Here is a 25649-nt window from a genome sequence, read left to right as displayed (position 1 = left end):
AGATGGTTGGATGGCATCACCAACTCAATGGACATGAGTTTGAGTAAACTCAGGGAGTTGGTGATGGACAGGGAGGCATGGTATGTTGCAGTCCATGGGATCGCAAAGAGTCAGATGTGACTGAGCAACTGAACTGAACTGAACAAGAGATTTAATATAGTTTTAATACACTTTTCTTTAGTTCTGTAATTTTGCTGATGTTTTAATATCTTAAACAATGATCAGAACTACAGGTAAAGTATTGTGTACAAAGATGTTCTTCTTTTCTAAATAAAAGACTCAAAATTTTGATTTTAGGAGATTGATAAAGATACAGGGAATTTAGTCAGCTTGTATTAAAATGATTATATATTAACTGAGAGTTTTTCTGGAGATAGATTGGGGCCAAAATATGTGAAACTCTTTAATGTTGTACAAACTCTATGACTTAGGAAATCTACTTCTAGGAATTTACCCTGAAAGTATAATTGCAAAAAAAAAATTTATCTCAATTTTTATATAAAAGTATGAATCATAGTTCCAATTTTCACTCTATAGAGGGGTTTGTACACTTTTGTTTTAAAGCACCGTAGAATAGAGACCACTGGCTTTATAGACTATATGATCTTTGCTGCAACTGTTGTCGCTCAAAAACGATTACAGATGATCTGTAAACAAATAGGCACGGCTGTGTTCCAGTAAAACTTTATTTTAAAAAGCAGCCTATGATGAGCTGTTCATGGCTCTATTTAATTACAATGTAATCTGTATAAAACAGAGTTTTTTTTAAAAAAAGTTTGCCCGTGGATGATCTAATCCCTAAGCCTCCACTTAGTATATTCAATCTGTTTTAATATTAAGCCTTATATAGCAAATTAAATATTATTTTAAAATAATGTTTAGAATTTGGGAAAAATGCTAAAGAAGTTTCCATTTTCTTTGCCTATCCCATACTCCTGATTTACTTGAAAATGCATTTTGGAAAATGGCTTATGTGATCTCTTGCCTATATGGTGAAAGAAAGTCGTATCTGACTCTGTGCGACCCCATAGACAGCAGCCCACCAGGCTCCCCCGTCCCTGGGATTCTCCAGGCAAGAACACTGGAGTGGGTTGCCATTTCCTTCTCCAGTGCATGAAAGTGAAAAGTGAAAGGGAAGTCACTCAGTCGTGTCTGACTCTTAGCGACCCCATGGACTGAAGCCTACCAGGCTCCTCTGCCCATGGGACTTTCCAGGCAAGAGTACTGGAGTGGGGTGCCATCGCCAATGCTCAGACTTAAATGCAACTCCCCAGATCTGCTATGAGGTTGGCTTCAGCCGCATCAATTTGGATGTGTTTGGACAGACCACTCCAAAATTCAGTGACTTGAAACAAAAATTGAAAGTTAATTTTCATAGGTCTGTGGATGAATTGAGCTCAGGCAGTGGTTCTATGTTCAAATCTCTCAGGGTTGCAGGTATACTGCTGCTGCTGCTAACTGTTAGAATCATCTAAAGACTGGTCTGGGCTGGATATTCAAGATAGCAGCTGATGCTATCCATAGATGAGAGTTCATTTCATGTTTCCAGATGAAGATACCACATTTAACCTCTCCATGTGCCCTGGCCTTCTCATGCCTGGTGTTCCAAGAGACCTTCATGGAAGCCTTTAGGCTTTTAGTGATTTAGCCTTAGAAATCCCAAACATTACTTTTACTCTGTGCTATTGGTCAAGTAGGTGCCAAGAGAAATTCAAAGGGAATAGAATCACAGACTCTACTTCTCAAAAGAGGAATGTCAAGCATGAAAAAGACATAGGTTATGGCCACTTTGAACATAGGTATCACATATACATTGGATTCTGCTGGCATCTACTGCTGATGCCTTTAGCTGATAGTACACAAATCAATTCCTTCTTATTTCAATGAAATCCTAACAGTCTCTCTTTGCTAACTCAATGGCCATTCTGGTCTCATTCAGGTCCTATTTCTGATTCTATGCCATTGCTTCCACCTTGCAATCTACCACAGAAGTTCATTTCCAGTTTACGTTGTAAGGTCACCTTAACACTATCATGCAGCGTCCATGCCACTTAAGAATTAAAGAGAAAAACAAACCAGAACCCTCACTTTTGGACACAAAACATCATCCATTATTTACACAGGCCTTCTTCATTTTTGTTGTTGTTGAGTCGCTAAGTCGTGTCTGACACTTTGCGACCCCATGGACTGTAGTCTGCCAGGCTCCTTGTCCATGGAATTTTCCAGTCAAGAACACTGAAGCAGTTTGCCATTTCTTTCTCCAGGGGATCTTCTCAATCCAGGGATCAAACCTTTGTCTCTTGTGTTTCCTGCATTGGCAGGCAGACTCTTTACCACTTCAACACCTGGGAAGCTACCTGGGAAGCTTTGGTGTTTAAATAAGACCAAATGTATAATAGCTGTGTTCTGAGTTCCCCATTTTAAAAAGTTAATATGATGCATTTTGATCTCTTTGAGTTAAAGTCTGATGAAGAAATATGAGGACACTTATGTAATCATACACTTCTTCCATGGCCTTCTTATCGTTCCATAATAATTGAGGACAAGACAATTGCTTGTCTTGTTCTTTCTTTTGCTTTCTTTACATCATGTTCTCCTTCCTGACTCACGTAGGAAATGGCAACCCACCCCTGTATTCTTGTGTGGAGAATTCCATGTTCAGAGGAGCCTGGCAGGCTATAGTCCATGGGGTCACAAAGAGTCAAACAAGACTGAGCTCATATGCATAATGCAAACAACATTCCTTCCTGAATCCATCTTCGTGGTTAAGTCTTGGTGAAGTTAAGTGTATCATCTCTGATCTAAATGAGGGGATAAATATGACCTCATAATCAGTAAATCAAAGGAATTTCAAGCATCTTCTTTCTATATTTCTTGCCAATTGTCATGCTAAAATATCATGACTTTCTTATTCTGGGAATATAAGAACATCTAGGCTTTTAATTGAAGCTTGAAGGCAAGAGGAGAAGGGGACGACAGAGGCTGAGATGGTTGGATGGCATCACTGATTCGATGAACATGAGTTTCAGCAAGCTCCAGGAGTTATATCCTGGGAATATAAGAACATCTAGGCTTTTAACTGAAGATTGAAGGCAAGATTGAAGGCAGGAGGGGAAAGGGATGACAGAGGATGAGATGGTTGGATAGCATCACTGATTTGATGGACATGAGTTTGAGCAAGCTTTAAGAGTTGGTGATGGACAGGGAAGCCTGGTGTGCTGCAGTCCATGGAGTCTCAAAGGGTCAGACACGACTGAGCGACTGAATTGAGGGTTTTAATGATTTAGCCTCAGTAATACCAAACATTACTTTTACTCCATTCTATTGGTCAAGCAGGTGCCAAAAGAGATTCATATTCAAAGGGAATAGAATCACAGACTCTAGGGAATATAAGAACATCTTTTATGTTCAGATCTGAAGTTGTATGCTGAGACTAGGTTAGACTACCAGATTAAAAAGAAAAATAACAGAAAGTAAGTAAATATCCATCACAAAGGAATGATTAAGTAAATAATGGTACAGCTACCTGATGGAACATTTAAAAATTTTTAAATGCTGTTTACTTAAGAAGAAGGAAAAGGATGAAGAGTGTTAATAATTCAATGTTGAGTTTAATAGTCTATGTTTGCAATGGAGAGGTATTGGCTTTATAAAAAATATTTATTTTGTTTCCATTTGTACCTTCTTCATTTATGCTTATCTTCTGTACTCTTAATTAGAAATGACTCCTAATGCTCCATCTTTGTTCTTTTCCAGTGTCTCCCTCAGTAATGGTACTCAGTTTCATGACAATGGCTGCCATATTTATGAAAAAGTTTTCAAGATTCAGCCTGTACTCTGGCTGCTCTTTTATGCTTCAAATCTTTGTAACTATGTGCCTGCAATTCCTTTTGAAAATCCCATCTTTTTGACCAACTTGTGCCAAACCAGAGCTATCATCTTTCCATCAAGACTGACATCTCTTTGTTCTTTTCCTATTTCTCTCAATAGTAATCTATTTTCCCCATTTCACAGAATGTATGGTCTGTAATAGTTTTTGACTCATCCTCTCTCACTCTGATCTCCAATATCTATATCTGTATCACAGACACTGTCACCTACCCAAAGCCACCCCCTTTCCTTATTTTTGACAATAGGAATGGCTTTTTTTTTTTTTGCAGCATCAGAGTCACCTTCTCAAGTTTCAATTTCTAAATCTTAAAAAGTATAAAGTAATTTCAGTGATTTCACTTTCTCGCTATCAGTGGTTAGGACTGAGCGTATGATACAATTCTGGAACTGAGTTCTAAGGGGATATTTGCTGAGGAGTATCCTAGGAAAGCTTTCTTCAGTCTTAAAAAGTGACATGGGGACTTCCCAGGTGATCCAGTGGTTAGAACTTCTCCTTCCAATGCAGAGGGTGTGGGTTTGATCCCTGGCTGAGGAGCTAAGACCCCACGTGCCTCGTGGCCAAGAAACCAAAACATAAAACAGAAGCAATATTGTAACAAATTCAATAAAGACTTTAAAAATGGTCTGCATCAAAAAATGAAAAATGACACAAAAAAGGGATACTGTTTCTTTATTTGTGGGGAAGGAGACTCCATAGATATTATTGTATGAGAATGTGATACTGACAGCCGTGACAGCAATATTGAGAACATATGGGGTTAAGCCTGACAACAAAAATGCTCACCTTTGCTGAGGATGACAAAGGGGAAAAACGGAAAAAAAGTTGAACCTTGTATGAGCTACCGAATTAAGCAAACCTTTGCATCATTTTGACTCATTTTTTTCCCTCAATTAATTTAGTAACAAGACCTTTAATTATGTAGACAATCCCAGTGCTGTGGGAAGACAGTTAATATTCATTACAATGTAATTCAAGCCTTCGCTCTGCTCCTTAAAAGTTGTGTGACATTAGGGAGACTACTTTGTTTCTATCAATTTCTGCATCATTGAATAAGGGACTATATTACACACTTAGTTGTTCTAAATACAGGATAAAATGCACACAAAATAACTTTGATAGGGTAAAGCATTGTATCAATATAAAATTAATATTTTGTCTTTTGAGTTTGATGACTTTTTGATTGCTTGAGTCACTTTTCCAATGTTTGTTTAGGACTTGTTTAGGACTATAAGTTAAGCATTAGTTACTCAGTCATGCCTAATGCTTTGCAACCCCATGGACTATAGCCTGCCAGGCTCCTCTGGCCACGGAATTCTCCAGGAAAGAATACTGGAGTGGGTAGCCATTTCCTTCTCCAGGGCATCTTCCTGACCCAGGGATCAAACCCAAATCTCCTGTATTGCAGGCAAATTCTTTACCATCTGAGGCATAATCTCTTCTAAGGCAGAGTTCTAAATGTTAGCTCTACTTCCATGTTTTTTCAGTCTCTAAATCACCTAGTCAACAGGTTAATATTTATAATAATTTCCTTTTGTTGGAAAACGTGATAAATAAAATATAGAGAATTGCAATCAATGACCGGACTTGATTAAATTGGTAAATGTTCAACTCTATGTCATAAACAAAGACTAAACTTGCTTTTCAGTTGCTTTTGAAATATTTATAAATAACACTGATCATATCCTGCACAATAAAGAATAATTAAATAAATTGCAAACAGTACTTACTTTACACACAATGAAATACTAATAGTATTACTAGCAGATAGCCCAATGTCAAATCACTAGGGGAAAAAAAAAAAAAAAAAACTCTACTAAATAACAGTTTCATCAAAAAGTAAACAAAACCCTGATAAAAATCTATGTGTCAATAATCACTATGAAAATCTTGTACAAAAATTTATGAGATAAAACAAAGGTATAACCAGGGGAGATTTTATAGATTTACATACTCTAATTTTTAAAGCTTATAACATATCTAAACTTAAATAAGGTTATAAAAGAGCAACACAGTAAATCTTATAGCACTAGAAGAAATTAGCTAAAGAAACATTATTGCAATTAGAAGAAAGAAGTCATAGTATAATTGATTTAGTCAATAACTAAAATTTTAAAAGACTTCTATAACAAAATGAATTCTATCGAGGATCATCTGTGAAATGAGAGAGAATATATTGTTCTTAGAACTATAAATGAGAAAGAAGCTATAACCACAGCTACAGAGACATATATCCCAAGATTGAAAACACTGGGATAGGAGTCCTGCACTTGGTTCTGATGTAGAAAATTGCAAAAACAAAAAACAAAAAAAACAACTATAGCTCGCACCCCAAACATCAAATCAAGCTTGAGAAGCTATCACATCATGGTTTTTGAAAAACCCTCCAGGGTTAAAGACACAAACGGAAATAAACTAAACAATACAAAGTGAGTTTCTTCTTATGAGAACATTTCTGTCATGCTTGCCAATGTGGAATAAGGAGAAATCTGCTAAGAAGGGGTAAACCAGCAGAGTGCTCATTAGGCTTTGAACTAACCATCTAAAAGCTGACACTCTTTGACAGTGTAGAATCCCAAAAAGGCAGCTCATCAAGCAGAAGTCCATCACATTGCCAACACACTTCTATATGCCTTCATGGAGCAACAGGAGAGCATGCTGGAAGCAGGGAGCAGTTAGAAGAGTGGGCTGAAAGACCCTTCTTTTGTAGAGTAACGGGGTGAGGCGCAGCTAAAAGAAGCCTGTTGTGAACCTTGAACCTTCTGAGGTTGAGGGTGGAGCAGAAGGGATGCAAGTGCAGCCCCTAAACTACAGACCTCCAGCTAAGACAAATGGTGGCTGGAGGTACGCAGGGAAGCTGAGAGACAAATCTGAGAGTAGATAGACCTTAAGTGACACAGGCAGGGTGGAGTCTCCTGTGTAATTGTTACACAGCCGTATATGTAAGTAGAATCTCAAAGGTAGTACATTTAAGATGTAGGGACTTCACTGTCTATAAGTTATTCCTTAATTTAAAACACTGCTTCAGGGACTTCCCTGGCAGTCCAGTGGTTAAGACTCCAAGCTTCCAATGCAGGACATGCAGGTTTGATCCCCGGGAAACTAAGATCCCATATACTGTGCAAGTTGCTCAGTCTGAGTGACTCTGAGACCCCGTGGACTGCAGCCCACCAGACTCCTCCATCCATGGGATTCTCCAGGCAAGAACACTGGAGGGGGTTGCCACTTCCTTCCCCAATATGCTGTGTGGTGTAGCCAAAAAAAAAAAAAAAAAAAAAATCCCAATGTTTCTTCAGAAAGAGGATTTTGATTGTGGTAGGTTATGCAACATGAAAGGGAAAAAATGTTAGAACTCCCCCAGAAAACCTATGTTTTAGCTTTCTTACAATCAAATATGTCTTTCCCCAAAGATTTAAATATATGACTATTATGATATTATTTGTAGCAACTTTGAAAAGTAGCTGAATATGACAATCTGTGATTAAGTGCACAAAATTCAGCACAACTTTTTAGCTATCAAACTATGTAGTCATTACACTTGATATTGTAGATGAATACATAGGTAGAGAAAACTTTCTGTTGTTATTGAATTTAAAAATAGATTACAAATCAAGATGTATAGTATCTTGAAAAATACATGTCGAAAACAACCACCAACAGAGATGAAAGGATCTAACCTAAACACTTAATGGCAATTATTCCCTGCTTTTTCCTACTGTGTGTTTGATTTGTTTCTACAATAAGTCTGTATCATTTGTATAATTAAAAACAAGTTATTTTCTCATAAAACAGAAAACACCATGATAAGTAAGATGAATATCTTAAGGAAAAGAGGTGACCACATTAGCACATAAATTGATGAAGTTGTATGAAATTAATCTATTAATATTATGTTAATAGTATAATAATTCATGTTAATGGGATGCATAAAATTTTGATCATAATGACACCAGTGGCTGACAAACTAACTTGATAAACTCGAGACAAGTGGTTATTTGAGGAAAAACAAAAAGCAATCTACCTACTTCAGATCATTCATCCAAAATCAATCAGTATCTTAAAAAAAACTAAAACCATAAACATCAATATAAAATAAGAGGAAAAAAACATAATACTGAAGGTAGGGGAAGGTTCTAAGGATCAAACTAAATGTTGATTTGAAGAAAACTGGGTGGCACCAGTGGTAAGGAACATGCCCGCCAGTGCAGGAGACGTAAGAGACGTGAATTCCATCCCTGGGTCAGGATGATCCCTGGAGGAGGGCATGGCAACCCACTCCAGTCTTCCTGCCTGGAGAATCCCATGGTCAGAGGAGCCTGGAAGGCTACAGCCCGTAGGGTGGCAAACAGCCGGACATGGCTGAAGTGACCTAGCACACATTGATACATTTGTGTGAATTTTAAAAGCTTACTCACATCTAAAACGTATAAAATTAGATCTCTAGGGAAAATGTTTTCAATAAATACAATAAAAGGAGTGAAAATTGTACTCTATAAAATATTATTACTTATAAGTTAAACAATGGGATCATTTAATTCACAAAAGAAATGTAAATCAGTATTAGATGTATGAAAACAGTCAACTTTTTGATTAGCAATCAAAAATTCAAATTAAAAGTACCTTGAGTTATGCTGAGATTATTAAACTGTCAAAGCTAAAGAAAAGATAATAATAACTTCTGATGAGGGTGTAGGGATACTGATCGTCTCAATCTCTGACAGTGCAATGCAAACTGGGAAGTCTTTCTGGAGAGTGATTTATGAAAGCTATGTCAAAATCCTTAAAAATATGCATATCCTTTGATCCAGTCATTTCACTGCTAAGAGCTGGTTTTTCAGGGGGGTTTGTTTGCAAAGATAAAAATCTACAGAGCTCTGTTTATCATAGCATTTTTAAAAAATGAAAAACAAACTAACTGTTTACCAAAAAGGGAACTGAGTAAATGTCTTTTGATATATTCTGACCAAACAATGATACAAACTATTAAAAGTTATTTCATTGTAAAAGTTTATTGTTATTTGAAGATAGATGACAAATAGCTATTGAAACTGAGAAAGTGTTAGTCGCTCAGTTGTGTCCAATTCTTTGCAACCCCATGGACTGTAGTCTGCCAGACTCCTCCATTCATGGGATTTTCCAGACAAGAATACTGGAGTGGTTTCCTTCTCCAGGGAATCTTTCAGACCAGGGATAGAACCCAGGTCTCCCACATTGCAAGCAGACTCTTTACCGTCTGAGCCACCAGGGAAGCCCTAAACAGCTATTAAGCAAACAGAAATCATTGCAGAAGTGCTTGAGCAGACTCTGGAGTCCAAATGTCCAGATTTGGTTCCCTACTCTGTCTTTTATTTCCTGTGCATTCTTGGGGAAGTTATTTGACATTTCTAATTCTCAGTTTACTTACCTGAAAAACAGGTAATAGTAGCAATTTCATTGAATTGTTCTGCAGTTTAAATTAGTTCATAAATATGAAGGAACAGTGCTTGGCATAAACTAAGTGCTTTAAGAAATCTGACATCAATGAGTATCGTGAACTTGATTTAAAACATTACTTTTACCATAATTCTCTTCCATATGAAGGACAAAGAATGACTTTTAAATGTGTAGAGATTAAGTCTAAGCGTTTTCACTTAGCAGAAAATTGGCCCTATTGTAAAAAGAGGTTTCCTAGGTGGCTCAGTGCTAAAGAATCCATCTGTCAATGCAAGAGACATGGGTTCGAACCCTATGTTGAGAAGATCCCCTGGAGAAGGAAATGCCAACACCCTCCAGTATTCTTGCCTGGGAAATCCACTGGGGAGAGCAGCCTAGAAGGGCACATTTCTGGAGTCACAGAGTCTGACACAACTGAAGAATTGAACACACACATTGTAAAAAGTACACAGAAAATTCCTTGTGTATGAACACATCCAGAAGTTTCTGCCTCCGCTGTAGTGCTTCTCCTGGGCACTCTTGCTAGATTACTGGTTCCTCAAATGCCTTCTCATCCTTCTTCAATCGCTGCCCCAGTGCAGAATACTCTATCACCACGGCCCTTCCTCTATTCATCTAAAATACAGCTGGCCTTCCACACAATCCAACATCCTGTGAAAATCTTTATTTCCCCTCTCCAGCCTGTTGAATTATCAGAAAACAATTGTGACATGTCAATCCTATATCAATTTTTCTGGCCCTTAATATCAGTTCAGTTCAGTTCACTCACTCAGTCCTATCCGACTCTTGGCGACCCCATGTACTGCGGCACACCAGGCCTCCCTGTCCATCACCAGTTCCTGGAGTTTACTCAAAATCATGTCCATTGAGTCAGTGATGCCATCCGACAATCTCATCCTCTGCCGTCCCCTTCTCCTCCTGCCTTCTATCTTTTCCAGCATCAGGGTCTTTTCTGATGAGTCAGTTCTTCACATCAGGTAGCCAAAGTATTGGAGTTTCAGCTTCAGCATCAGTCCTTCCAATGAATATTCAGGACTGATTTCCTTTAGGAAGGACTGGTTGGATCTCCCTGAAGTCCAGGGAACTCTCAAGAGTCTCCTCCAACACCACAGTTCAAAAGTATCAGTTCTTCAGCACACAGCTTTCTTTATAATCCGACTCTCACATCCATACATGACTACTGGAAAAACAATAGCTTTGACTAGATGGAACTTTTTTGTCAAATATGTCTCTGCTCTTTAATAAGTTGCCTAGGTTGGTCACAGCTTTTCTTCCAAGGACCAAGCATCTTTTAAGTTCGTGCCTGCAGTCACCATCTGCAGTGATTTTGGAACCCAAAAATATAAAGTCAGCCACTGTTTTCACTGTTTCCCCATCTATTTGCCATGAATTGATGGGACCAGATGCCATGATCTTACTTTTCAGAATGTTGAGTTTTAAGCCAACTTTTTCACTCTCCTCTTTCATTTTCATCAAGAGACTCTTTAGTTCTTCTTCACTTTCTGCCATAAGAGTGGTGTCATCTGCATATCTGAGGTTATTGACATTTCTTCCAGCAATCTTAATTCCAGCTTGTGCTTCATCCAGTCCAGTATTTCTTATGATGTACTCTGCATATAAATTAGACAATATACAGCTTTGACATACTGCTTTCCCTGTTTGGAACCAGCCTTCTATTTCATGTCCAGTTCTAACTGTTGCTTCCTGACCTGCATACAGATTTCTCTGGAGGCAAGTCAAGTGGTCTGGTATTCCCATCTCTTTCAGAATTTTCCAGTTTGTTGTGATCCACACAGTCAAAGGCTTTGGCATAGTCAATAAAGCAGAAGTAAATGTTTTTCTAGAACTCTCTTGCTTTTTCGATGATCCAGTGGATGTTGGCAATTTGATCTCTGGTTCCTCTGACTTTTCTAAATCCAGCTTGAACATCTGGAAGTTCATGGTTCATGTACTGTTGAAGCCTGGCTTGGAGAATTTTGAGCATTACTTTACTAGCATGTGAGATGAGTGCAATTGTGTGATAGTTTGTGCATTCTTTGGCATTGCCTTTCTTTGGGATTGGAATGAAAACTGACCTTTTCCAGTCCCATGGTCACTGCTGAGTTTTCCAAATTTGCTGGCATATTGAATACAGCACTTTCACAGCATCATCTTTTAGGATTTGAAATAGCTCAACTGGAATTCTATCACCTCCACTAGCTTTGTTTGTAGTGATGCTTCGTAAGGCCCACTTGACTTCACATTCCACGATGTCTGGCTCTAGATGAGTGATTACACCATAGTGATTATCTGGGTGGTGAAGATCTTTTTTGTATATTTCTTCTATGTATTCTTGCCACCTCTTCTTAATATCTTCTGCTTCTGTTAGGTACATATCATTTCCATCCTTTGTTGTGCCCATCTTTGCATGAAAATGTCCCCTGGTATCTCTAATTTTCTTAAAGAGATCTCTAGTCTTTCCCATTCTATTGTTTTCCTCTATTTCTTTGCACTGATCACTGAGGAAAGCTTTCTTTTCTCTCCTTGCCTTTCTTTGGAAGTCTGCATCCAGATGGGTGTATCTTTCCTTTTCTCCTTTGCCTTTCACTTCTTTTCTTCTCATAGCTGTTTGTGAGGTCTCCTCAGACAACCACTTTGCCTGTTTGCATTTCTTTTTCTTGGGGATGGTCTTGATCACTGCTTCCTGTACAATGTCATGAACCTTCGTCCATAGTTCATCTGGCATTCTATCAGATTTAATCCCTTGAATATGTGTCACTTCTGCTGTATAGTCATAAGGGATTTGATTCTGGTCACATTGGAGAGTTCTGACAAAACGTGGTCCACTAGAGAAGGGAATGGCAAACCACTTCAGTATTCTTGCCTTGAGAACCCCATGAACAGTATGAAAAGGCAAAATGATAGGACACTGAAAGATGAACTTCTCAGGTCAGTAGGTACCCAATATGCTACCGGAGATAAGTGGAGAACTAATTCCAGAAAGAATGAGGGGATGGAGCTAAAGCAAAAAGATCACCCAGTTGTGGATGTGACTGGTGATAGAAGTAAAGTCCGATGCTGTAAAGAGCAATATTACATAGTAATCTGGAACGTTAGATCCATGAATCAAGGCAAATTAGAAGTGGTCAAACAGGAGATGGCAAGAGTAAACACCAACATTTTAGGAATCAGCGAACTAAAGTGGACTGGAATGGGTGAATTTAACTCAGATGACCATTACATCTACTACTGTGGGCAAGAATCCCTTAGAAGAAATGGCGTAGCCACCACAGTCAACAAAAGAGTCTGAAATTCAATACTTGGATGGAATCTCAAAAACGACAGAATGATGTTTGTTCGTTTCCAAGGCAAACCATTCAATATCACAGTAATCCAAGTTTATGCCCTGACCAATAATGCTGAAGAAGCTTAAGTTGAATGGTTCTATGAAGACTTACAAGACCTTCTAGAACTAACACGCCCCAAAATATGTCCTTTTCATCATAGGGGACTTGAATGAAAAAGTAGGAAGTCAAGAAATACCTGGAGTAACGGGCAAATTTGGCCTTGGAGTACAGAATGAAGCAGGGCAAAGGCTTACAGAGTTTTGCCAAGAGAATGCACTGGTCATAGCAAACACCTTCTTCCAACAACACAAGAGAAGACTCTATACATGAACATTGCCAGATGGTCAATACCAAAATCAGATTGATTATATCCTTTGCAGCCAAAGATGGAGAAGCTCTATACAGTCAGCAAAAACAAGACTGGGAGCTGACTGTGGCTCAGATTATGAACTCTCTATTGCCAAATTCAGACTTAAATTGAAGAAAGTAGGGAAAACCACTAGACTATTTAGTTATGACCTAAATCAAATCCCTTATGACTATACAGTGGAATTGGCCCTTAACATAGACTTCCCTAAAATATCCAAAGTGTGAGCCCAGTGTCCTTTGTTTCATGAAACCCATTAGTACCCCAAACAAATACTCTATGTACAAATCTAGCCATGCAAGTTAGAATATAGTTTTAAGGCATGGAAATACCTATGGCCTCTGTGGTCCAATCTGCAGGAGTGTTAGCTTCTCATGAAATCATTTCAGAATGCCTCCAGACTGATTTTAATAGAGAAGAGCCCAACCTCACACAACAGCAGCAATCAATCAGGAATTTAATGAAATAAGATGCCTTCCTGAGACATATCACAAATTTCCTATGTCTATAGAACCCACAGATATCTTCATATATTATAGAACTGTGCTTTCATTCTCATGTCAAAACTAAGGTGGAGAACATTTCAGAAAGAGACATGTGCAGTGTGCATTCATTCCTAAGTTGTCTGAAGCTTTAGAAAGTCAGAGAATAGTCTCAGTTGAATCAGAACAAGTTTTCTCATCTCCTCCTCAAATAATTTTATGTCCTTGGGTGGTTACACGGATCTCAAGGACTTCAGAGTCTAGCAAAATCTGATCAACTCTCCATAAAGAGTCCTTCAGAATCTCTCAGACTAACTGCAAATAACTTCCCATTTATTCGAACTGGGCGACAACATCAAATCACATTATGTTCATGTAGGAAGTAATTGAAAGGCAACTCTTTAGTTCTGAATGCAGAAGTTGGTCAAAAGTCTAATATTTTCAAAAGCTATATCATTTTGAGAAAGTGAAGAAAATTGCATTTTTCTATCTTTCAAAAAAATCTAACGGTATCTTTTATTGTATTTTTAAGATACCCTCGTTGCTGCTGTGATGTGGAGGGAAAATCAAGGACATGGGATTGAGAGATACAATGTGGCTGACTTCAAACAGCAGCTCTACTGAGTACTTCATTACCTGTTCTGTTGTGGTTCAACTAAGGATTGGAATAATAGCTGAAACACATAGGTGAGTAAATAGAATCGAAAAAAGAAAGGCAGTGATGGAAAGCAGTGTATTCACATATGAAGACTGGTCAGGGATGCCTTTATCTATTCATCTGTGCACTCACCTATTCACCCATCGATCCTTCCATTAATTATTATTTTTAATATCTTATTGAGGAACTCTTGTGCAGTTTCTTTCTAGGTGCTGAGGAAGTATCATGAACAAAGCCTACATGATCTCTGACCTTGTAGAGTTTCAGTCTACCTAAGGAAGGGTGTATTTTTTATACTTTCATTAATTCACTAGAAATTAATGAGGAAGCACCCAATGTCACTGAAATGTGAGTCTCTTTGCAGAAAAGGTAGAATTGTTTTTCTCATAGGACACTTTTCTGCTCTTCCACTTGTTTGATCTTCCTCAGAAAAATGCCAACTCCTCGAGGACAGTCGTATCTAGGGTTCACTTCAGTACTACTTTAGCGCCTGGTGAAGTTCCCTGCCTTGTGACCAGCAGCACCTACATCCACGGAATGGCTTCTCGAGGTTATGTTTGCTGCACTCATTATGTGTGTGTGCATGTTCAGTCGCTCAACTGTGTCTGACTCTTTGCAACCCCATGGACTGTAGCTCATCAGGCTCCTCTGTCCGTGGGATTCTTCAGCAAAAATACTAGAGCAGGTTGCCATTTCCTCCTCTAGGGGATCTTCCTAACCCAGAGGTCGAACCTCAGTCTCTTGTGTCTCCTGCACTGGCAGACACGTTCTTTACCATTGAGCCACCAGAGAAGCCTGTACTCACTAGGAGACATTCAATAAACATGGCTTTTTTGAATGTAAATGCTTGCATATTACAGAATTCCTGGAAGCTGGCTACCATACAGACCACTCTGTGTTCCCACCAGCATCTTCTTTCCTTGTCCTCCCTTAGCCTGTATGATACCTTCTGTAACACTACAACTTCACTACCTGAGTTTCCTTCTAATTGTTTGACTACTTTTTCTCTGTTGAACTTGATAACTCTGTTCAATTCCATTCAGTTCCAAAGCAAGCTAATTCAGCTTTATTAATATTTGAGCAGTTACTATGTGCTGGATACAATTTATCACCTCTATTTAGAATACTCTAAAATTCACCCTTCAACTATCTGATGGATCTAAACCTACATTGTCTATTGGACACCATCTCCTGGGTAACTTATGATCTGCTCATTCTAAGCATATCTAAAATTAAACTTATTTTATTCCGAAAATGGAAATCTACCTACTTCTTACATGAATACGATAATAATAATTTGAATATTGTTTTAGCCACTAATACATAAATCTACATGTTGTAGTTAACTAATTCTTCAAAATTCCATTGGGTCAAGGTTAATTTTATTCCAAATACAGTTCGCTTCCACTCACAAAATGTCTGAACTTGTCTTGATCACTTTTGTACCCTCTTGCATTCCAACCTACATAGCATACTTGCTAAGGCACCTTTAACGATGCTGAACTCTTAGAGAAGCAGCTGTAGTTTCTTCAGTTCATCCTAAGTATAGCTTAGGATGCAATACCTTCACTATCATGGCCTTAATTGCAACTAATGTTGTACATGTGTTCTACCCTCTGAAGAAACTAGATGTCTTCCTGAATGTTATGTAATTTCTTGCTTCTAAACTTTTCTCCAACTTTTCTCACCCTTTGTGGTATGCCTACTTCTGTCATTCCAGGTGTTAAAAATCTTTCTAACTTATAAGCCCTAGTTTAAATCAACCTTCTTGATGATGTATGCTGCAATGAAAATAAATTTAAAAGAAGAGATATAAAGAGGATAGCCTTTGGTAACATAGAGACTTGAATTAAATCCTGGATCTACCACTTTACATGCTGTTTGATCATTGACAAATTACTTTAAATTGTGACACTGCTCTAAGGGGGGAAAATTCTCTCTTCAAAATGAAAGTAATCTTCCCTTGGACTTTGAAATGAAGAAGGTGGCTAAATAGCACGATTTGATTAAAATAAGTATGAAAATGCACAAGGAATGCTGGAGTTCAACCATCCTGAAACTTAGGAAATCACTGGTTAAAAATTTATCAGAATTCAGGATACAATGAAACCATTTCAGGCGCGAACATGGTCCTAAGAAAGAAGAGTCTGTCCACACAGAAAATGTTTGTATATTTTCACTGCCCTTCATTGTGACTTGATAAATTTACAAACCAATAGGCTAGTAATCAAACTGTATATTTCCACCCCTACTATATGGAAAAAATAATTTCCAGAGTACCCAAAGCCATTTCACTCCTGGATATCACCTTTCACCCTCTAACTTAGACATCAACTTATAAATTTATTCTGGGACAAAAAATTCAAGTAAAAGTCATGGCTGATGGCTGAAAGCAGGGAGTTGTTGTAGGAGTGATGTGGGAGTGATGCATTTTGGCACTTTTAGATTTAGACATGTTAATTCTGCCAAGGAACTAAATACATATTCCATAGGTTCCCTTCTGTATATTACAAAACACATAGGGATTCCCTGATGGTCTGGTGGTTAAGAATCCTCCTTGCAATGCAAGGGACATCTGTACAATCCCTGGTCTGGGAAGATCCTACATGCCATGGGACAACTAAGCCTGTGCTCCACAACTACTGAAGTCCGAGCATCTAGAACCCGTGCTCCGCAACAAGAGAAGCCACTGCAATGAGAAGCCTGTGCTCCACAACTAGAGCGCAGCCCCTGCTCACTGCAACTCAAGAAAGCCTGCTCACAGCAATGAAGACCCAGTGCAGCCCGAAATTAAATAACTAAAAATTTAAAAAACCAAGCAGACAAAAAGAAGGAGAAGCATACAACAACAAAAATAAAACCACATAGCAAGAACAGTTTCCAGCAGGGTTACAGTACACTGGATATTTGGTAAGCTTTATGCCTATCCACCCACCCTCCACCAATGATCTTAGAATTTGGACAAATTTAAAAAGACCCAGTCAAATCCATGCCCTACTCAACCATGCACTCCAAATATTAACCCAGATTGAGCTCTTTCAACTGATGACTAAATTAAAATATAAATACATAAGGAAATATTTGATAATATATAATTGTACTCAAATTATAAAGGATTATCCACCTTAAAATATATATACATTAAGAAACAGAAGAAATCTCACCATCAATGTTTGTTTTTAAATAAAATTAAAACATGTATACACACAATATATAGGAAAAAGGAAACCGAATATGTAACTAGGAGAGCTGGAAGAATCCAGCTCTCTCAGCTAATCCAAGTATAGTAATTTTGTTTTCCCACGTGTTTCTACTGGGCTTCCCTAGTAGCTCAGTTGGTAAAGAATCTGCCTACAATGCAGAAGACACAGGTTCGAACCCTGGGTTGGGACAATCCCCTGAAGAAGGAAATGCAACCCACTCCGGTATTCTTTGCTCGGAGAATCCCACGGACAGAGAAGCTTGGCGGGCTACAGTCCATGGGGTCGAAAAGAGTCACACACGATTGAAGTGACTGAGCATAGCACTCACATGTGCCTCTACTAGTCTGGCATGATGGTCATAAAGCTTGGATTTTCTCAAACTTGCATTAAAGAGGGGTTCTTATTATTGGCATTAGGCAATTTTCTATGTGATTCCTCTGAAAATTTATCCCAACTCCTTTTTCTCTTCCAGGATTTCCTAAAAGTTTATGCTTTGAACACTTTCTTATTTTCTAGTGTTTATATAAAATTATTCTTTCTTAATAGCATTTCTGTCATTTCAGTTAACTTTCAGTGGGAAGGGAAGTAGAAAAATGACTTCAGTTTGCAATCTTGATTCAACTTTTCCATCAGATATTAATTTTGTATGCAAGAAAACAATAAACGTTACTCTTAAATATTACAATGATTAAAAATAAATTAAAAAGATAGTCTCTGCTTATGCGAAAAAAACAGCTAAAGGGAACACCTCATTTTCTCTGTAATGATCAAGATAATGAGGCATTTCTGTGCCAAGTGAAAAAAAAAGTTTGCTTTAGAAAATTCTTTTTGAGACTCAAATGTAAATTCTTTAATTTTTTATAAATTTCTTCCTACTTTATGCTACTCTGAAAAGAGAAATGTGGTACTCTATAAGATTTGTAGTAATGTATTAAACATGTGTGTCTCTCTTCCATGGGTATTAGGGTCAATCTTTAATTAAATATGGAACATTTATTGTTCTTAAGTTGAGAAGACAATAACTAGCAAAGCATCAGTTCCAATCCACTATTATAAATCGATTCCAGACTTTGAGAACAGTAAATGCTAAAATTATTTCCAAAAACTTTGGCAATTAGGGTTAAAGTTCAATCATTTGATGTGCACTATAGGTAAATAGGCGTTTGCGAGGTGGCACTAATGGTTAAGAAGCTTCCTGCCCCTGCAAGAGATGCATGTTGAATCCCTGGGTTGGGAAGATCCCTGAAATAGGAAATGACAGTCTGCTTCAGTATTTTTGTCTGGGAAATTCCACAGAGAACTGGTGGAATTCCTGGTGGACTACAGTCCACGGTACCACAGAATCTAACACGACTGAGCTAGTAAGTACACGGTAACTAAATAGGTCATATCTTTAGATAATGTTGCGGCCTCTGGGTCTCACTAAGGATAATACATATCATACATTATTGTCCAGCTTCAGATGCATGAAGATAGCTAACAATATTCATGCTTTTACCTGAGACTTACTTCCACTGTATCTTTGTTTTGTTCACCTTTCATTACAATAGCTAAAGAAGCATAATATGTTCAACATTGTCTTCTTGTACTAAGTCCCATTCTTATATTGCTCAACCTCCTCTCCCTATCCTAAGCTCTGTATTTCAGGGATTGGAAGACTGGAAACTACATTTGTTGGACTCCTTGTCAGTTGGATCCTGGAGTTGGAGTCTAGCAACAGAAGTAGCGGATAGAGAATAAAAAAAACAAAAAACAAAACTGGGCTCTGGGACTTCCCTGTTGCTCCAACAGTAAACAATCCACCTTCCAAATGCAGGGGACATGGGTTCAATTCCTAGTCAGGGAACTAAAATCCTACATGCTGCAGGGTGACTAAACCCTTGCACCACATCTAGACAACCCATGCATCACAAGGAAAGATCTCACATGACCCAGAGAAGATCTCATGGGCTGCAACTAAGACCCAGTGCAGCCAAATAAATAAATAAATAACAATATTTTTTAAAAGAATATAAAAAAAACTGGGCTGCAATAGCATTTGTAGGCTGAGCTAAGGAATTGACTCCACCTTTTCACTGTTCCTTCTCGAGCCCTGGGTGGGAGAGGGGTAGTTGACTCTTCTAGTTTCTGATGTCCGGGCAGCAACACCATTCCCTATAGTTCCCTATGATCCTTTCCAACAATTTTTAACTCTGTTTCTATACTAAGTTTTCTTCTGTTTGAAATTCTTAGAGTGGTTTCTCTATTTCTGATTGGCCCCTGGCCAATGCACATAATAAATACATGAGCTCTATTAATTAAAGGAGAAAATGAACTTGGGCCAAGTTGTGAAACTCTCTGCAGTGGAATCTTGGTGGTACAGATTAAAGCTTTCTCAGTCCGACCTGATCCACTTGAGGAATAACTTGACTGCTTTCTTGTAGATAAGAGTACTGGGGACCAGTGGTAGAGAAGACAGACAGCTCATCTTCTTGCTCACTGCCTAATTGCACCTCCTCTGACTGAGCTCTGGAGCACAGTAGATCTCCAAGGTTGTCACTGCCTGAATGCTACTTACTTCTGTGCCCATAATGATATGGCCCTGATGAGATCATTTGAAGCTTGAAGGATGTAGACAACAGCAAGGTGCCCTTTGAGGTAGTATCTTTGCTGAAGGCAGGCATGGTTTCAGATGAAATGTCATATTTTTCAAGCATGGCATTACCTGCTTGATCCATTTTGTCACATTACTTCTTCTGGTACGTGTCACATTATATTAGGTCATGCCATCAGCAATGAGACATGCTGTTGCCAGAGTGGCAGCCTATGGACCGCCACAGATTCAAAAGCCCTTGTTTTTTACTGAGACACGTGAGCTTTGGATCCTGTTCCATCAAGTCCTATAGTCATCATACAAAATATATATTTTTTCCAAGAAAACAAAATAGTAAGTTGACTTAAAGAAATCACGAGGGAACATTCTGGAGAAAACACCATCATCAGTACTGAAGCTTGAGCTCCAATGCCTTGGCAAAGCAGCGTCTCTTTACATTCAGCTCTTGACTTCTAGCAATGGCAGTCATTTTGGATAAATTGTGCCTTGATGCTTCAGCACCAGACAGATTCACAGGAGCATCTTTATAGATTTCAAAAAGAGCTTACATTTAGAAAGATAGAACAGTCTGGGTCTTGCCACTTTGATTCATATTTAGAACCAGAACAAATTTCTCTTTCTGTTGCCTGTGGAAGACACATTCTCCAAATCGATGTCTGGAATTGCTAAATAAATTTCAAAGAATAGATTTTTTTTTCCTGACCTCATTTAAATGTCTAGACATTTGTGGATTATTGGATCTAAACCATCTGAAACATCAAGCCAATATTCCCCAAACCAAATTTAACCTATAGATTAAGAATGCAATCAAGAATTGTAAAATCAGAGTCTCATTGCCAGACCCACTGGGAGGAAGCTGAGAAGTGGAAGAAAAGAGACGATCTCTTAAAAACCTCCCAACTAGATGGAAGAACAAAGGAAACATAGACGATCAGCGAATAAGCACTGACCAATATATTGTTTCTGATATTAGTGTGAGATAAGCACGGAAGAGAGATGGGAAAATCAGAGAAAGTTTAAGTAACTGGGAAAACAGCTAATTGTGCCTATTCTCGGATGATACACATTTAGATGTAAACGTGTTTCATATTCATGTTTCAGGGTTCTTATTTTCCTTTATTTGAAATCCAAGCTGTTTTAAGGCTATTTTATTCTATAAGCAATTGCTATTAGATGGCAGTTTAAAAGAAAAAAAAATGACACGATGACCTATAGGAGGAGGCTGTGTCAACAGAGAAACTGGAGAAAAGGCTTCCTTCCCCACCTTTGTCCTTGTTAGGAACAAACTGCTAAAGGAACAAGTCCACCGGGGGGTACCTTTTAAAGGAGTAAGTGTCCCAGGCTGTTGGAAACCTTCAGAAATTATTTCCTGTTTTTAACAAGTTTTTCCTTTAGTCATGAGAAAAAAAAAAAAACCTATTTCCCTTCCAGCCCATATTTAACCATCATATTTGTGCATATGATTGCAGCTCTTCTGAAAGGACTTGGAATGAGCTGCCAGGCTGCAAGGGATTGAATCGAAAGCCCCCTAACAGTTAAAGTGTCCATTAGCTCCTCTACACTTAGCATCCGTCAGAGAGAAAAAGGGCTGGGAGCCCCGGGCGAATTTCTAACTAGCCTAATGAGGAGAGAGATTCTGGGAGCAAAAAAAGTTCATTTGCTGAATTTCCAGCAAGAAGTCACTTCAATATTGCTTCTAGGAAACACTGACAGGCTTTGTTGGTAAGAAATCATTATGCTGAGAAAGAAATGGGATATTGTTATATGAGATTTTTAAAGAAAATTCATTTTGATAGATGTCTAACTGTGCATTCAATTAAATTTCCTTCTCTTTCTTAAAAAATAGATGTCAGGTAATTGTACTCAAGTTCTGTAAGCTGAAAAGTGTTATCCTTTCCTTCCAGTTATTAAAATTTCTTTATCAATATGTGTCTTTCTTGTCTTTATCCTTTGACTACAGGGGGCCCTCAATGAAAATATGTGGATTTCTCCCCTCCTTTCCTGTCAATGTGTGTGTGCCTCCCAGAAGGCTTAGTAAGGGCTGCTCCTTTGGAGAAAATTGACTTCCATATTTAAATTATGTAGGCTCTCTGCCCCTGAAAATTCCTCTTCTTAAAAATCAATGCACATAATCACTTTCTAGACACAGAGTCCATTTATTTGTATTTATTTATTTGTTCGCCCTATCTTTCGGCTGTGTTACATGGCATGCAGGATCTTAGTACCCCAACCAGGGATTGAACCCATGCCCCCTGCAGTGAAAGTGCAGAGTCTTAACCACTGGATTGCCAGGGAAGTCCCACAAAGTTCAATTACAAAACATCACTATTTACTGTGATGCCCCGCTAGGTTCTACCTAGGTATCCTAAAGCTGAAGCTCCAATACTTTGGCCGCCTGATGCAAAGAGCCCACTCATTGGAAAAGACTGATGCTAGAAAAGATTGAGAACAAGAGGAGAAGGGGGCGACGGAGGATGAGATGGTTGCATGGCATCACTGACTCCACGCATATGACTTTGAGCAAATTCCAGGAGATAGTGAGGGACAGTGAAGCCTGGTGTGCTGCAGTCCATGTGGTCACAAAGATTCAGATACGACTGAACATGAATGACAACAAGGTATCCTGACGTTTTGTGATTGTCCATTTGAAGGTTCTAATAATGATCAACCAACTGCTATTCAAAGCACTTAGCCCCTTCAATCCATTCCCTTAACTCCCACCAAATCCATTATTTTAAAATACGGCTTTGCAAGTAATACACTCCTCTTCCTAAGATATTTAGACCTTCAAGTGGCTATTCATCTATCATCTAGAACAACCAGCTTCTCTTCTTGATTAGTTTCAGATAGTGACAATTCTCACGTTCCTAATCAACGAGACACATATTCTTAGAGCCATATTCCCTCGCTCTTCAGATTTCCCTTATATTCATCAGAGCCACTCACTTTATTTCATGTGATATATTCCAAATCATGCAGGATTCTACCTTCACGATAAGGATCTCATTTGCCCACTTGTTTCCCTGCCCATTGCCATCTAATTAATTCAGACTATTTTTTATATCTTGCCCTGACCCTTTTAATAACTCATTAATTGGTTTCTCTAACACTTACTTGTCTTATTCTAGATAAATCACATATGACAACTGTACTAATTTTGCTAAGATAAACCTCAACCTCATTGTTATCTCCAACAAAGCCTCTATATGACTCTCCTACAGTCTACTGGATTTTACATAAGTCTCAGTATTTAAAGCTTTCCAAAATGTGGTTGACACCTACATTCCAGGATTTACTTCACACTTTTTTCATTAATACATGCTAAGCTCTCACAAAATATCACTACAAACTGTCCCTATTACGTCACACTGTTTGATTTTTGTGTCTCCACTCAGTCTCTGCAAGTGGAATTTCCTTCCTCAACTGTCTTCCACATAAAATTCTTCATCTGTATTTAGATTTCTTTTCAAATTCCAACTACTCTTTGAAAGTATTTCCTGATTCAAGCATGTGTGTAAGTGTGCTCGGATGCTTAGTCTTGTCTGACTTTTTCTGACCCCGTGGACTGCAGCCTGCAGGATCCTCTGTCTATATGATTCTCCAGGCAAGAATACTGGAATGGGTACTATTTCCTCCTCTGGCTGATCTTCCAGACCCAGGGATCGAACCTGCATCTCTTGAGGCTCCTGCATCGGCAGGTGAATTCTTTACCACCAGAGCCACCTGGGAAACCCTTGTGTGTGCTAAGTCACTTCAGTCACGTCTGACTCTTTGCAACCCTATGGACTGTCACCCACCAGGCTCCTCTGTCCATGGTATTCTCCAGGCAAGGATACTGGAGTGGGTTGCCCTGACTTCCTCCAGAGGATCTTCCTGACCCAATGGTTGAAACCATTTCTCTTAAGTCTCCTGTATTAGCAGGCAGTTACTTTACCACTAGCACCACCTGGGAAGCCCTGGATCCAAGCATTATTTCTGACCTCTCTGAGAAAGAGTACCAATACAATATGGTAAAGTAATTAGCCTCCAATTAAAATAAATCAGTTTAAATTTTAAAAAAAGGAGTACTTAATAGTATTTTGTTTGCATTTCAAAGTTTCCAAATTCCTTCCAGTTCTCATCCTTTGTGAACCAAAGGTCTTTTGATAATAAAGGAGAAAAAAAAAAATCACATTTTTCATTAGAATGAGATTTCAAAAACACTTGAGTGTCTGGGAGAGAAAACCAAGTCATATATCAGATCAAGCTGACTCAATCTATCTCTTTCCCAACTTTCCATATGGAGTTATATAGAAATATTGGGGAATTTGGACCTTTCAATTAGGAAAGCAATGGTATTCAGGTTAAAATGCTGCATGCAGGCTATTTACACAATGGAGTTAACGAATCCATTTCCACCTCCCCCATAATAAAAAAGAATAGCCCACCTTCTAACCTATACTTTTATCTTTTCTGTTTGTCCATTTTTTCTTTAAAGACTTATAAGCAAGCAGAGAACAGGGCTGTGATCGACTTGTCTTGGTGTCCTAAGTATTCAGAAAGAGACAGGAGAGGTATTTGATAAATATTTACTGAACTGAAGTCTCCACCATCAGGCTCCCTTTATAAACTTGGCACTTAGAGCTGCAAACCTTTAGGTAATTTACAGTGCACTACCTCTGTGATAGATGCTTCAGCATTTCTTTTTTATTTTTACAATGTACCTCAGCATAACATTAATTCCTCAAATTCAAGATGAGGATTTATCCTCATACTGTTATTGTAGCATACACCTCCAAGTATGGTGCATCATGCCTAGCCCAAAGCAGAGTCAGACTCAAGAGAGCTTAGTGTTTACAGATAGCATTTAAGTATTATATATTTGTATCTATTTTCATATTAAGCTTAACAGAGGAAGAGAACAAGAATCAAGGAGTTGTCTATATATTTTTGAGAACTTCTGAATGGCTCTTTCCTGTAGAACAGCCAAAAATACAGAACCTCCTGCCAGCACACTCAAAGATCAAGGTAAATGTATTCTGAAGCTTGAAGGAGTCAGGGACTCTGAAAAGATTCAATGGCCATTGTACCTCCAAGTCTCCATATTCTCACAAATAAATAAATACCTTATCTACAGTACATGGGGTTTTCCAGGCAAGAATATCGGAGTGGGTTGTCATTTCCTTTTCCAGGGGATCTTCCTGATCCAAGGATCGAACCTTCATCTCCTGCATTAGTAGGTGGGTTTTTTATTGCTGAGCTAAAAGCTTAACTAGGTACCTTATTATCTGAAAATAAGTACCTTCCTATCTGGAAAAAAAAAAAAAAAATTACCTTTTTCCTAGGATTCCACTGTAACCATTCACTACCCTTTCCTAGGGTTCTACCAGTGTTTTGTTTTGTTTTGTCTTTTAGAATAGAAATAATACAACCTAAAGTCAGAATGTAATCATGATGGTGTGATCACTCACCTAGAGCCAGATATCCTGGAATGTGAAGTCAAGTGGGCCTTAGAAAGCATCACTACAAACAAAGCTAGTGGAGGTGATAGGATTCCAGTTGAGCTATTTCAAATCCTGGAAGATGATGCTGTGAAAGTGCTGCACTCTGGAAATACCAGCAAATCTGGAAAACTCAGCAGTGGCCACAGGACTGGAAAAGGTCAGTTTTCATTCCAATCCCAAAGAAAGGCAATGCCAAAGAATGCTCAAACTACCCC

The sequence above is a fragment of the Bos indicus genome, chromosome 11 (assembly GCF_029378745.1).
Source record: "Bos indicus isolate NIAB-ARS_2022 breed Sahiwal x Tharparkar chromosome 11, NIAB-ARS_B.indTharparkar_mat_pri_1.0, whole genome shotgun sequence".
Lineage (NCBI taxonomy): Eukaryota > Metazoa > Chordata > Mammalia > Artiodactyla > Bovidae > Bos > Bos indicus.
Note: the sequence above shows the minus strand (reverse complement) of the source record.